At 41.6% G+C, this 13,965-nt stretch overlaps 1 long non-coding RNA gene across 1 annotated transcript; it reads left to right on the top strand.

Moving 5' to 3' along the window:
* The first annotated feature begins 9,176 nt into the window (after positions 1 to 9,176).
* On the top strand, positions 9,177 to 11,167 carry LOC127696411 (uncharacterized). The gene is made up of 3 exons (XR_007980221.1): positions 9,177 to 9,348; positions 9,648 to 9,749; positions 10,539 to 11,167. It is a non-coding gene; the product is annotated as an uncharacterized LOC127696411 (long non-coding RNA).
* The last annotated feature ends 2,798 nt before the right edge of the window (positions 11,168 to 13,965 follow it).

The raw sequence follows: 13,965 nt of genomic DNA, 5'->3' as shown, positions 1-13,965 counted from the left end.
TTTTCTCAGAGTTCCTGGGGCCACAAACAATTATGGCAGAATTCCATACAAGTTGGGGTGGGCGGCTGGACCCTCAGGTGAGGGTCCCATGACTATCCTTAGACCCTCCTTCCAAAAAGGGGACTCAACAAGCCCAGGCGGGATGAGCGTTGAAGAGCAGCCTGCCACACCCCTGAAGGTGGCAGCAGTTTGTCTTGGAGGACAGTCTCGGACAGCAGCACGTGGATTTGACTTTATCCCTCCCTGTCTAAGTCTATAGTCGAGCTTCTCTTGTGGGCTTATGTTCAGGTATGATCTGTGAACGTACATTATAATTATGTACAATACTACTTTAATAATAGTGACGGCCCTACATGCCTATCAACAGAGAGAAGGTTAAATGGATTTTGATCCCACTGTTCATACAGTCATTGGAAGGATAAGTATTTGTAACCTAACACAAATCTGTTCTTAAGCATAATACTCAATGAAAAGCACATTTCATTGTACAGAGCCTCATACAGACTGTACACACATACCATAAATTTAATTTTTCTTCACTTTTTTTGAAACAGGGTGTCAGGTACTGCAGGAAGGTTCCAAACTAAATATATAGCTGTGGATGACCTAAACTCCTAATGTCTCCTCGCTGGTAGGATTTCAGGCAGGCACTACTATGCAGTTTATGCAGACTTGGGGAACCCAGGGCTTTACACATGTTGGACTAACACTACTGAGTGAGCTGTATCTCCAGGCCACTCCATAAGCTGACATAAATAAATAAGGACATGCAAAAATATCTGAAGATAAAGAAATGTGGTTTTAGGAAGTTGGAAAACATATTTTTATATCATAATATACTCTACCTAATACTGCATTCTTTAACTTTTTAACTTCAAGTATGTATGTGTATATATATATATATATATATATATATATATATATATTTGAAGTTATTTATGTACAATTTGTATATGTGTGTATAAGTATTTTATGAAGTCCCTAAAACTGCAATTTGACTTTGAAGGTATTCAAGAGTATTTGTGACATAAGGAGAAGAATGTCTATTGGATGAAAACAAGCATGTATTGTTACAAATAAAGTACAACTTACAAACAGAATGAGGACCACACATGTCATGCAAATACAAGGTAAACATGAGACAGGCACTTATTTCATGCTTATTGATGGAACCAGAGAGGCACTGAAGTTAGAGAACTTACCAAAAAGGATTATGACTTAAAATCATTCATCAGACAAAACATATTTATAATCCATGTGTATGTACTCATATTCCACAAATAGAAACCACACATATGATTATCTTAAGATTAACTTTTATCTCAACAGAATTATAAAATAAACCAGTTGAACGAAGACAGGCAAACATATTTTTCCCAGTTGCCCTCTAGTGGGATAACAGTTAAAGAAAATGTGGTCTGTTTGTGCCATGGAGTTACTGATCAGCATGGAAAAAAATGAAAGAAAGGAGGAAAGAAAGAAAGAAAAAGAAAGAGAGGGAAAAAAAGAAAAAAAAAACAACCCTGTGTTCACGGATCTGTGATGAAAATAAAAGCTCTGATGCTCTGTTAAATAAGAAAGACACAAAAAGACAAACCCAACATGCTGTGGACCATCTGAGGAAACACGTACACCAATCTCCTGGAAGAATGGATCAGAACAGTGGACCCCAGAGACAGGGCAAAGGGAGTGTGAAGATTAGTCAACAGGGAACACAAGTCACACAGGAAAGGAGTTCTTAGGTTGCTTTACACACAGCTTAGCAACCTACAGTATAATTCATAACGAGAACACAAGTTCCCAACACATAGATAGTTGAGGAGATAGAGGAAATATCTTGACCATTACATAGTGAGCGTGGACACTGATACACCATCCTGCACACACCCATAAGTATCAGAAATGTGTGCCAATTTAGAGCAAAAAGAAGACTATGGAACAGGAAAAAATAAAACTATGAAAGATGATGCACTGTTGTTTTCAGACTTTAGTAAGATGCTACATTTGACTATTAGTACTATGGCATATTGCCATATCTGATGTTTTTCCTATAAGTGGGTAGATTAATATTTTCAGTCATAAGATTTTATGTGTTTTTTTTTCTCTTAAAGTTAGTGATTATGAAACTGGCATTTTTTTCTAAAAACAGAATTTTAAGGGCTGCATATTTTATTGTAGGCTTGCATAATTATGAATTTATAAATTTTTGCCATTTTGGGTGTTCACATTCTGTCTTCAGTGTTATTAACATTATATTTATTAATTATATTAACTTCCTCAGCACCCACCAAGCCTACCCCCAACAGTCCCTCCTCTCCTCATCACTATATCCTGGCCTACACCTCTGCCCAAAGCCCCCTGCCCCACCAAAGGATGCATGGATACCCAGACCCCCAAAAGAACCTCCAATTAACCAGAGGCATCAGAAGTCTATCTGGCAATCAGAAGTCTAGCTCTCAACAGGGGTAGAAACCCTCTACTCAGCCACAGGTCACTCTGGCCAGAAGACCAGAGAGAAAACAGAAATCAAAGAACCACCCAACAAGAATACGTGCAGAAATCTGGCAGTTAGATGTGTGGATCACCCCAAACCCAGATGCCTAGATGTCAATGTAAGAACAAGCAACAATAACTAGGGCTAAATGTCACCACCAGAACTCAGTCCTCCTACTACAAGCAAACCCTAAATAGTCCATCTAACACAGATGAAGCACAAGACCATAACCGTAAAACCAACTTTATAAAGATGATAACAGCCCTTAAGGAGGAAACGAATAAGTGCCTCAAAGAAGTCAGGATAAAGACAAACAACAAAATTGGAGGAAATTAATAAACCCCCAAAGAAAGCCAAGAAAAAACAAATGGTTGAAGGAAACTAATAAGAGTGGTCAAGACCTAAAAATGGAAGTATAAGCAATAAGGCAAACACAAGCTGAGGGAATTCCGGAAAGGGAAAATCTAGGTAAGCAAACAGGCCTACAGACACAGGCATCGGCCACAGAATACAAGAGATGAAAGAGAGAATCTCAGGCATTGAAGATACCATAGAAGAAATAGATACATTACTCAACAAACAAACAAACAAACAAACAAACAAAAACCTTAAATCTAAAAATTCCTGATACAAAACAACAAGGAAATCTGGAATACAATGAAAAGACCAAACATAAAAGAGGAATAGAAGAAGGAAGAGTAGGAGGGAGGAGTGGGGAGAAGGAGGAGAGAAGGAGAAGGATGTGGATGTGATAGAGGAGGAGGAAAAGGAGGAGGAAGAGGAGGAGGAGAGGGAAGAAGAAGAAGAAGAAGAAGAAGAAGAAGAAGAAGAAGAAGAAGAAGAAGAAGAAGAAGAAGAAGAAGAAGAAGAAGAATCCTAGTTCAAAGGCACAGAAAATACTTTTAACAAAATCATAGATGGTGATATTCCTAACCTAAAGAAAGAGATGTTTATTAAGATACAAAAGCTTACAGAACACCAAATAGATTGGACCAGAAATGCAAGTTCCCTCACCACATAATGAGCAAAACACTAAACACACAGAATGAAGAAAAATATTAAAAGATGCAAGGGGAAAAGGCCAAATAACATATACAAGCAGACTTATTAGAGTTACATCTGACTTCTCAATGGAGATTCTAAAAGCCAGAAGGTCTTGAACAGATGTCCTGAAGACTCTAAGAGACCACAGATGCCAGCCCAGACTATGACACTCAGCAAAACTTTCAATCATCATAGATGGAGAAAACAAGATAATTCATGATAAAGTCAAATACCTATTCACAAGTCCAGCCCTACAGGTACTAGAAGGAAAAGATGGTTAACTATACCCACAAAATACAGGCAATAAATAGTCTCACACCAACAAAATCAAAAAAAGGGAAACACACATACTGCTACCACCACCACCAACAACAACAAAAACAAAACAGGAGCTAACAATCATTGGTCACTGATCTCTCAATATCAATGGACTCGATTCCCCAATAAATAGACAAAGACTAATAGAATGAATGTGAAAATAGGATCCATCCTTTTGCTGCATACAAGAAACACACATCAATATCAAAGATATGTAGCCATTCTAGTATCTAACAAACTTCAAACCAAAGTTAATCAAAAAATATGAGGAAGAATACTTCATACTCATCAAAAGAAAAATCAACCAAAATATTTTTTAAATTCTTAACATTTATTCCTCCAACACACGACACCCATATTTGTAAAGGAAACACTATTAAAATGTAAATCAAACACTGAACCTTACACATTGATAGTAGAAGACTTCAATATCCCACTCTCACCAATGGACAGGTCATTTAGACACAAACTAAACAGAGAAATGCTAGAACTAAAAGACATTATGAACCAAATGGATCTAACAGATATGTATAGAACATTTTACCCAAACACACAAGAATACACCTTCTTCTCAACACCTCACGGAGCATTCTCCAAAACTGCTCATATAGTTGGTCACAAACAAGTCTCAACAGAATAAGAAAATTGAAATAACCCCCTACATCCTATCAGAGTACCATGCATTAATGCTAGATTTCAACAACAGAAACAACAGAAAGTCTACAAACTCATGGAGACTGAGCATCTCTCTACTGAATGATTACTGGGTCAAGACAGGAACAAAGAAAGAAAGAAAAATTAATTATTTAATTAAAATTAATTAATTAATTAATGACTTCCTAGAGTTCAATGAAAATGAAAACACACCATACCTCAACTCATGGGACACATTGAAAGTGTGCTAAGAGGAAAAATTCATAGCAGTAAAGGCCTACATAAAAAAATTGGAGAGATTTCATACTAGCAACTTAACAGTATACCTGACAGCTCTAGAATAAATAGAAGCGAGCTCACCCAAGAGGAATGGATGGCAGGAGATGATCAAACTGAGGGATGAAGTCAATGAAATAGAATCAAAGGGAATAATACAAAGAATCGATAAAATAAAAAGTTGTTACTGTGAAAAAAATCAACAAGATAGACAAACTCTTATCCAAACTAAGAGACAGAAATAATATCCAAATTAACAAACTCAGAAATGAAAAAGAGGGCATACTGAAAGACAGTGAAGAAATCCAAAGAATCAGTAGGTCATACTTTACAAACCTGTACTTTACCAAATTGTAAAACCTAATAAAAATGGATCATTTTCTCGATAGATAACACCAAAGTTGAATCAATATCAGATAATTTAAATAGTCCTTAATCCTTAAGAAAACAGAAGCAGTCATTAAAAAGTCCGGGGCCAGACAGTTTTAGCACAGAATTCTACCAGACTTTCAAAGAAGAGCTAAGCCAATACTCCTCAAATTATTCCACAAAATATAAATAAAAGAAACATTACCAGATTCATATTATGAGGCCACAGTTACCCTGATACACAATGATTCGACAATGAAAGAGAATGATAGACCATTTTCCCCCATGAACATAGATGCAAAAATAATAAAACACTCACAAACCAAGTTCAAGAACACATCAAAATGATTATCCACTATGATCAAGTATGCTTCATACCAGAGATGCAGGGATAGTTCAACATACAAAAAACTTTGTCAATGTAATTTTCCATATAAACAATCTGAAAGAAAAAAAAACATATTGTCATCTCATTAGATGCCTAGAAAGCCTTTGACAAAACCCAACACCCCTTTATGATAAAAGTTTTGGAGAAATCAGGTATAGAAAGGACATACCTAAACATAATAAAGTCAATTTACAGAAAGCCAATAAACAACATCAAATTAAACAAAGAGAAACTCAAAGCAATTCCACTAAAATCATGGACAAGATAAGGCTGTCTACTCTCTCCATATCTATTCAATATAGTAGTTGAACTGAACTACTAGCTGGAGCAATAAGACAGCTAAAGGAGATCAAGGGGATACAAACTGGAAAGGAAGATAATCTGATAGTATGCATGAGTGACCCCAAAAATTCTACCAAGGAATTCCTATAGCTGATTAAACACCTTGAGTGAAGTGGCTGGATACAAGATTAATCTAAAAAACAAAACAAAACACAAAACAGTTCTATATGCAAATAACAAACAGGATAAGAAATAAATCATGGAACCGTCATACTAGCCATAAATAATATAAAATATCTTGGGGTAACTCTAACTGACCAAGTGAAAGGCCTGTAGGACATGAACTTAGCCTTTGAAGAAAAAAAAATTGAGTAAGATGGAAAGGTCCCTCATACTCATGAGTCGATCAAATTGAATTAACACAGTAAGGATGGCCGTCCTACCAAAAAGCAATCTACAGTTTCAACACAATCTCCATTAAGATTTCAACACAATTCTTTACAGGCCTTGAAAGAACAATAACCAACGTCATATGGAAAAACAGCATGGATATCCCTGGGAAGGGGAAACAGAATGGAATTTGCAGGTGGGCTGGGGATGAGTGGGATGGGCAGAGGGGCGAGGAGATGGCAGGAGAGAGTACTGGGATTGGGGGGCATTCGAGGAGCAGGGTAGAAACCCCATGAAGTAGAAACTCCCTGACATCTACAAGAGTGACCCAAGCAAAGTCTAGCAATGGGGGATACAGAGCTGGAACTAACCATCTTCTATAACCAGGCAAGTCCCCCAGGAGTGAGATTGGGATATCAACCCACAAAACCTTCAGCCTACAATACATCCTGCCTCCTCCATGTGCTGGAGTAAGGGGACGCAGTTGTAGGAGCGGACAATCAGTGACAGGTCCAACCTGAGGCCCCACATCATAAGAGGGAGCCCATTTCTGACACTGCATGGATAGCCAGGAACCAGAGACTGAGCAGTTCAGTCGGATACCCTATGACTGGCAAAAAAACAGTCAGTAAAATGATTCCTAATATATTATGCTAGACTCATAGATCAGAGCCTAATCTAATTGTTATCAGAGAGGCATTGTCCAGCAACCAACGGGAGCAGATGCAGAGACCCACAGCCAGGCACTAGATGAAGGCACCCACAGAAGAGGATGAGGAAGGATGGCAAGAACCAGAGAGGCTGAGATCACAAAGAGAACAAGGCCACAGAATCAACTAAGCAGGGTTCAGAGGGGCTCACAGAGGCTGAAGCAACAAAACAGCCCCTGTATGGGTCTGAGCTAGGTCTCTGCCTATCGTTGTGTAGCTTGGGGTTCCTGTAGGACTCCTAAAAGTGGGAGTGTAGGGCATCTCTGAAACTTTTTGCCTGTCCTTGGACCCTTTTCTTCCTACTGGGTTACCTCATCCAGCCTTGATGTGGGGGTTTGTGCCCATTCTCTCTGGGAAGTTCTTCTTCTTCTTCTTCTTCTTCTTCTTCTTCTTCTTCTTCTTCTTCTTCTTCTTCTTCTTCTTCTTCTTCTTCTTCTCCTTCTCCTTCTCCTTCTCCTTCTCCTTCTCCTTCTCCTTCTCCTTCTCCTTCTCCTTCTCCTTCTCCTTCTCCTTCTCCTTCTCCTTCTCCTTCTCCTTCTCCTTCTCCTTCTCCTTCTCCTTCTCCTTCTCCTCCTCCTCCTCCTCCTCCTCCTCCTCCTCCTCCTCCTCCTCCTCCTCCTCTTCCTCCTCCTCCTCCTCTTCCTCCTCCTCCTTCTCCTCCTCCTCCTCCTCTTTCTCCTCCCCTTACTTCTCCTCCCTCCTCCCTCCTCCTCCCTCCTCCTCCTCTTCCTCCTCCTCCTCCTTTCTCCTCCTCTTCCTTCCTCTTCCTCCTCCTTCCTCTTCCTCCCTCCTCCTCTTCCTCCTCCTCCTCTTCCTCCTCCTCCTTCCTCTTCCTCCTCCTTCTTCCTCCTTCCTCTTCCTCCCTCTTCCTCCCTCCTCTTCCTCTTCTCCTCCTCCTCTTCCTCCTCTTCCTCCTCCTCCTTCCTCTTCCTCCTTCCTCCTCATCCCTCCTCCTCTTCCTCCTCCTCCTTCCTCCTCCTCTTCTTCTTCTTCTTCCTCTTCTTCTTCGTTGTCTTCTTCTTCTTCTCCTCCCCACCACTGGAAGGACAGCCAGGAACCTCTTTTGCCTGTTTTCATAACTTGGCCAATTTTCACTCTCCTTTGCCATATTTATGATCATTCCTTGCATTTTGAAAGACATGAAGTACCTTTCTAATATTTGTCAGTGACTCCATACATCTGAATAATTCTTCAGTGTACACAATGCACACAACAGAACAGCAGATAGATAGTAGTCACTTCTCCTCCTGACAAGCTGACCAGGCAGCAAGGCAGATTTCATCTGCTTTCATGATGAGGGCAACTCCAAACATTCACCTTCTGGAAATCTCTGAAAATCCTTATATAAAATGTTTTTATAGCATCACTAATCTCTTCCTCAAACATACTGAAAATAACTTGCCAAACCTGATAAGAGCAAATTTTTTCTCTAAGCACAGTGGTAAAGTGCTTATGAGCTAAACCAGATGTTGCTGAATTGTGGAGGAATTTTTAATCCAGTAACACAGGCTGCTCTGGCAAGGGGTCACACCTAGCAGGGATACAGACACGCCCTTTGTACACACGTTTAATCTCTCAGCAGTGAAGGTAAGGTTAGTTTGTAGAAGGAAGTAACCATGCTTGAATGTAATATCTAAGTCATGGGCAGAAAACGTGATGAATCAGAGAAAAATTTGACAGAACGATTCAGAGATAGGATATACCCATGCACCCCACTCACAGGAAAGAGTGACTACTTCTCCTTCTCCTCCTCTCTGCAGAGCAGAGAGGGGGGGGGGAGAGAGAGGTGGGGGATGGGGAGAGAACATGGTGAGTGGTATGTATGTGTGGAAGTTTTATCAGGACGGTTTTACAGAAACAGGTTTCAGAGAGAACAAGCTAGACACAGGTAAAGACAGAACCAGCCAGAGAATGAGAAGGAGCCAGAAGATTTAGAAGTATTGCTAAAGTTAGTAAGAGGCCAGGCAGAGGCATTCAGTCAGAGGTGGAAGCCAGATTGAATCAGTTAGTTTGGAAGGTTAGACTGTACAGAGGCTGGAAGTTTCCAGGCCTAGGCCTCCAGACAGTTAGTACAGTGAGACCAACGCTCTCGGCTCAGCCCAAGCCCATATTTATTTGCACAGCTTGGGCATGGCTCTCCTCACTGTTCTGAGGAAACGAAAGTGACATTTAAATCCTTGCAGTTAACAAAAGTGAGAAGCAAAACAAAGTCTACTGTTGCAAAGTGAGAACCAGTTGAAACTCTTGAGCAGTTTAGCTTAGCAATCATTCCTGTTCCTCTCAGTCACTCCTTGGGTTTTTCCCCCATTTGGTCTCTTCCCAAGTATCTGGAGTCCACCCTGGAGTGTCTGGGTCCTTTTAGAAACCACATGCATCAAGGCTTTCCCAAGTAAATGCAGAAAAACACATCACACGGTGAATAGGTAAGTTGTTGTCATGGCGCGAGATGGGACAACTTACTCTCCGTAAGTATTTGGGTTATTAGCATTGGTTTGAGGAAGAAATCAGTAAAATCTTTAAAATATGACATTTTTAGTGGGTGAAACTGTGTGGGAAAAAGAAGGTCTGCCAGACAATAGGTTATGTAAGAAATGTATGATGCAGAAGTGTTTTGTAATGTGCAAGAATAAAACATATTCACTAATGCAGTATTTTTTTTAATGGTTTACTCTTAATTTTGTGTGTGTTTGCGTATCTGTGGGTGGGCATGTACACTGTACAGCTGCTTGCAAAGGCCACAAGAAGTCATCGATCCCTTGGAGATGGAGATCCAGGCTAGGCAAGCCGCCTCGTGCGAGGGATGGGAACCAAACTCAGGTCCTTGGTAAGTTCCCTTCACCGCTACGCTATCTTTCCAGCCACTGATGTAGTATTTTTTTAACATCATGATGATGACTATATTTTCCTAACCAAAGCTGAGGTTTCATATAATCTGAGGATTTTTTTTTGGTATGATAATACGTTGATGTGAACATTTATCAATATTTTAAAAAAATCTTCATGTATACTTACACATTTAGTAAATATGTTGTATTTTTAAAATGCATGTAATTAGAACAATCTGGAAATAATCCAAGATTTGTGATCTTCCTATCCAACAGTCATCCATTTTGGCAATGCTGTATTTGAATGCCTCCGGGAAATCATTATTTAGGGGAGTGCACCTCGGTTTCATGATCTGTATTAGTCAGGTTTCCAGCGCCGTGAGAAAATCAAGTTAAAAGTAGTGCTGAGTGGATTCCCCTCACAGTTTCAGAGATTTCTGCTCATGGTGGCTTGGCCTCTTGCTTTAGGCCTATGATGAAGAAAGCATCCTGGGGGACACAGGAGGAACCTGCTCCTTGCTGTCTGGCGGTTGAGAAGGGACGGGGGAGGAGAGGGGAGAGAGGAAGGAAGGAGGAAAAACAGAAAATAAGAGGAAAGAGAGGGAAGCAAGGAAGAAAAGAAGGAAGAAAGGAGGAGGAGGAAGAAGAGGAGAAAGAAAAGGAGAAGGAGGAGGAGAAAAGGAGAAGGAGGAGAAGGGGAGGAGGGAGGTGGGAATGGGGAGGAGGGAGGTGGGAATGGGGAGGAGGGAGAGGAGCATGGTCCCAGTGATCTAACATCCTTCTATTAGCCCCCTCTCCTAAAGGATCTACCATCCACCAACAGTACCAGCGGCTGCCAACCAAGCCTTCAACTCACGGACCTTTGAGAGTCTGAATACCAGCCTGAGTGATGACTGACAGGATGGTGATGGAAAATTTTCCTAACAGGATCAGCCAGGGTCAGTGTCTGCCTCTGACCTTCGGAAGCTTGTTACCTGTGGATCCCAGCAGCTTGTTGAACAAGATCTAATTGATTCTGTCCACAGAAATTTGTTGACTCAGCCCTGATTTTGTTTGTATTTGGCTTGAGGTTTTGCCTTTGTTGTTTGTTTAGTTTTGTTTTGGGGAACAGCATCTCAATCACTTGTATTCCAGGCTGTCCCGGAATTATCAATTAATTGCTTGGCCTCCAGCTCACAGTGATCCTCCTGTCTCCATATCCCAGGTGCTAGGAACATAGGTATGTTCCATGCCTGGCTGTGACCCAAGCTTTCCAACAGCAGTTATTTACTTGGTCCAGTTTCCAAAAGACATAAGTCCACCTGTCTTTGAAGAGCAAAACACTGAACCACACAGTATCAGAGGCGTGAATATATCCTCTTCTTTAAAAGCACAAGACTTTTATTTCTGCTTAAAGTGTGCTTTTGCCAGTTGTCAAAAGGGAAGCCATGATTAGGTACACCATCCTTTAAAATTACAAATTATAAATATATAGAAGAGTTTGTTATCTACTTTACAAAGAAATCACCAGCACATGCTTGTCCTCGGGAATGTGGGAAGCAGCGAGGGATTTAAGTGTGACATGCTCCAGTCGGCACACTCTGTACGCGGACACAGCTGGTTCCGGTTAGCGGAGCTCTGTTTGTGCTCTTCTCTCAGGGACAGGGCAAGCATTCTTTTGGTGAGCTGCTGACTTCTTTGTACTTTGTTTGCAAAGTCACCCTACCTGGTGTTCCACTTTCCGCCTGCCCCATGGAAGCACAGTTAGTTTATCCTTCCTCCGAGGTCATCTGGGGTGTGGCAGTGGCTTTAGCGATCAGATATTGTTCTTTTTGAGAAATACGGATTTGAAGAATATAAAAAAGAGCAGCGGGTCACACTTACGTACTCTTGCTCTGTGGCCCGGCATGTTCTCGGGAGTGTACACACACTAGGCAGTTTATTCTTCATAAGGACAGTGAAGGAAGTGATGGCTCCACTAAACTAAACACTTAACTAGACGTGAGTACAGGGAGGGTTTAGCTATTCAGTCAAGGCTGGGGCGGGGCAGAGCTGGGATTTGCACTCATGCTGGCTTCCCAACGCACACAATTTTTATAACAAAGGCGTGCATATGGCCACTCTTCTGGAGTACATTAAAAAAGATAAAAACGTTTATCTTTGCTCACAATACGCACTTTCTACCAACTGTGAGTTAATCCACAGTTAAGTACCCCACCCTTTAAAAGCACCCTTTCTGCAATCACTTGTTTCTGCTCTTGCGTATTTGTTCTGAAGCAGGTGGAATTTGGATTAGCGACATGTAGCTGTCAAGCCTGGTACTGAACAAACTCCTGGTACCAGCATGAGGGGAGGAAGGAGACGAGGCTTTCTGACTAGCAGGAGCTACACCGTGAGTTCAAGTTCTGCCTGGGCTTCATAGTGAGTTCCTGTCTCAAACAGCAACAGCAAAACAAAAGCACCCCCAACACACACACACACACACACACACATCCCTATGCCCTCCTACATACCTACACATATCCACCCCCAGCCCCTCCCTGACTCCCCACCATACCACACCCCCTCCCACACACCTACACCCCCACCCAGCCCTCCCACCCTCACACTTAGTTGTCAACACAAAAGCTCTAGAAATCTATCACCCTGACTTTTTCCCTCTAACTCTTTTCTTGGAGCATGGGGGTCACTGTAATATTTGCCATGTCTTACAGGAGAAGCAGAGGAAGTGGAATGGTAGATGCCAAGGGGCTCCGTACAGACTCACCTAAAGAGGTATTGCTTACGCTTTGGATGGGTGAGGTGGATAGGCCGTGCCTTCAGCCGTGCTTGATGATCACGCTGGTAATGGGAAGCTTGAAGACCCCAAGCTCTCTGTGCTCCTAAGCACCCATTGCACCTGCCCTTGGGACCTCACTGAGGTACACACACCTGACCATTGTTCTCCTGAATAGTTTGCTTAAAAGTAAGAGTGTTGTGAGCATCAATTACCCTTCTAGATTTTCCCAGAAGATGCTTCAATGGTAGGCCTAAATTAGAATTGGTTTGTTTGGGTTTTTTTCTTTTTACTAATTTATTTTACCTTTTTATTTTTGAGATTGTATTTTATATCTCCCTTCCTCCCTCTAAACCTTACCATACATATACCCCCTCACTGCTTTCCTTCAAATTCATATCCTCCTTTTTTTTTTTACTAATTATTATTGCATATGTATTTGTAGATGCATAAATATTTCTAAATATAACCTGTCCGATTCACATAATGTTAATTTTCAGGGTTGACTGTTTGACACCTGACAGCCAAATGATGGACTTTTCCCCGGGGAGGACTCTTCCCTGGGGAGGACTCTTTCCTGGGGAGGAGCACCTCTCCTGCCCCCAGCTCTACTCGGTTGCCTGTAGTTCTCTCTGCAGGGCTGACACCTTGTGTGCCTCGCCCTGTGCCATGTGGGATGGCACGTTTGTGGCATCTTCCTTGTTCAGCTTATGTTTGGACAGTCATGTCGGTGAGACCTTCTGGGTGTAGTTTCTGGTGTTACTAGGAGACACGCCCTCACAGGTGAAGACTACATTTACATGTGGGTATAAAGACACGTGTTTGTAGGTTATTGTTAAGGATTATGCCAGTTTAATCAATCAGTGCTTGTAGGTTCTCCTCCAATAACCACAATTTCACTAGCACTGACTAAGCAGATAAGCTTTCAACATCAGGCATGGAATCTCTCTTGTGCAGATCTTAAATTCAAATAGAGGGCAGTTGGTTACTGCCAAGTTATGTGTGCCACTACTGCTCCAGTCAGGTGGTTATTGATGAAGTTCATAGGTACCATAGCAGGGTAGGACCATTGTCTGTCCTTCTTAGAGGCTTAAATGGTGACTTTTGATACCTAGTTCTCAGGGAGCAACCATCCAGGTTAGTTCTAGCTAGGGGGACTCAAGGCCCTCTTTCTGAAGTACATGGTGTCTTCAGCAATAAGGACTTCCCTTCCACCTCTAGGGGGTAACCTAGGGCAAAAGTGATGGACTGTCTTAGTGGAAACTGTCTGAGTACTGCTGTGAAGAGATACCATGACCATGGCATCCCTTATAAGAGAAAGCTGAATTGGGGTATGCTTGCCCATTCAGAGGTTTAATCCATTGTCATCGTGGAGGGAAACACGGTGGCACATAAGCAGACATGGTGCTGCAGCAGACAGCTCAGCAGGTAGATCAGCAGGCAGCACTGAGGAGAGAGCC

The sequence above is a fragment of the Apodemus sylvaticus genome, chromosome 11 (genome assembly GCF_947179515.1).
Source record: "Apodemus sylvaticus chromosome 11, mApoSyl1.1, whole genome shotgun sequence".
In the NCBI taxonomy this organism is placed as follows: Eukaryota; Metazoa; Chordata; class Mammalia; order Rodentia; family Muridae; genus Apodemus; species Apodemus sylvaticus.
The sequence above is the reverse complement of the archived record's forward strand: the minus strand, read 5'-3'. Positions and strand labels throughout refer to the sequence as shown.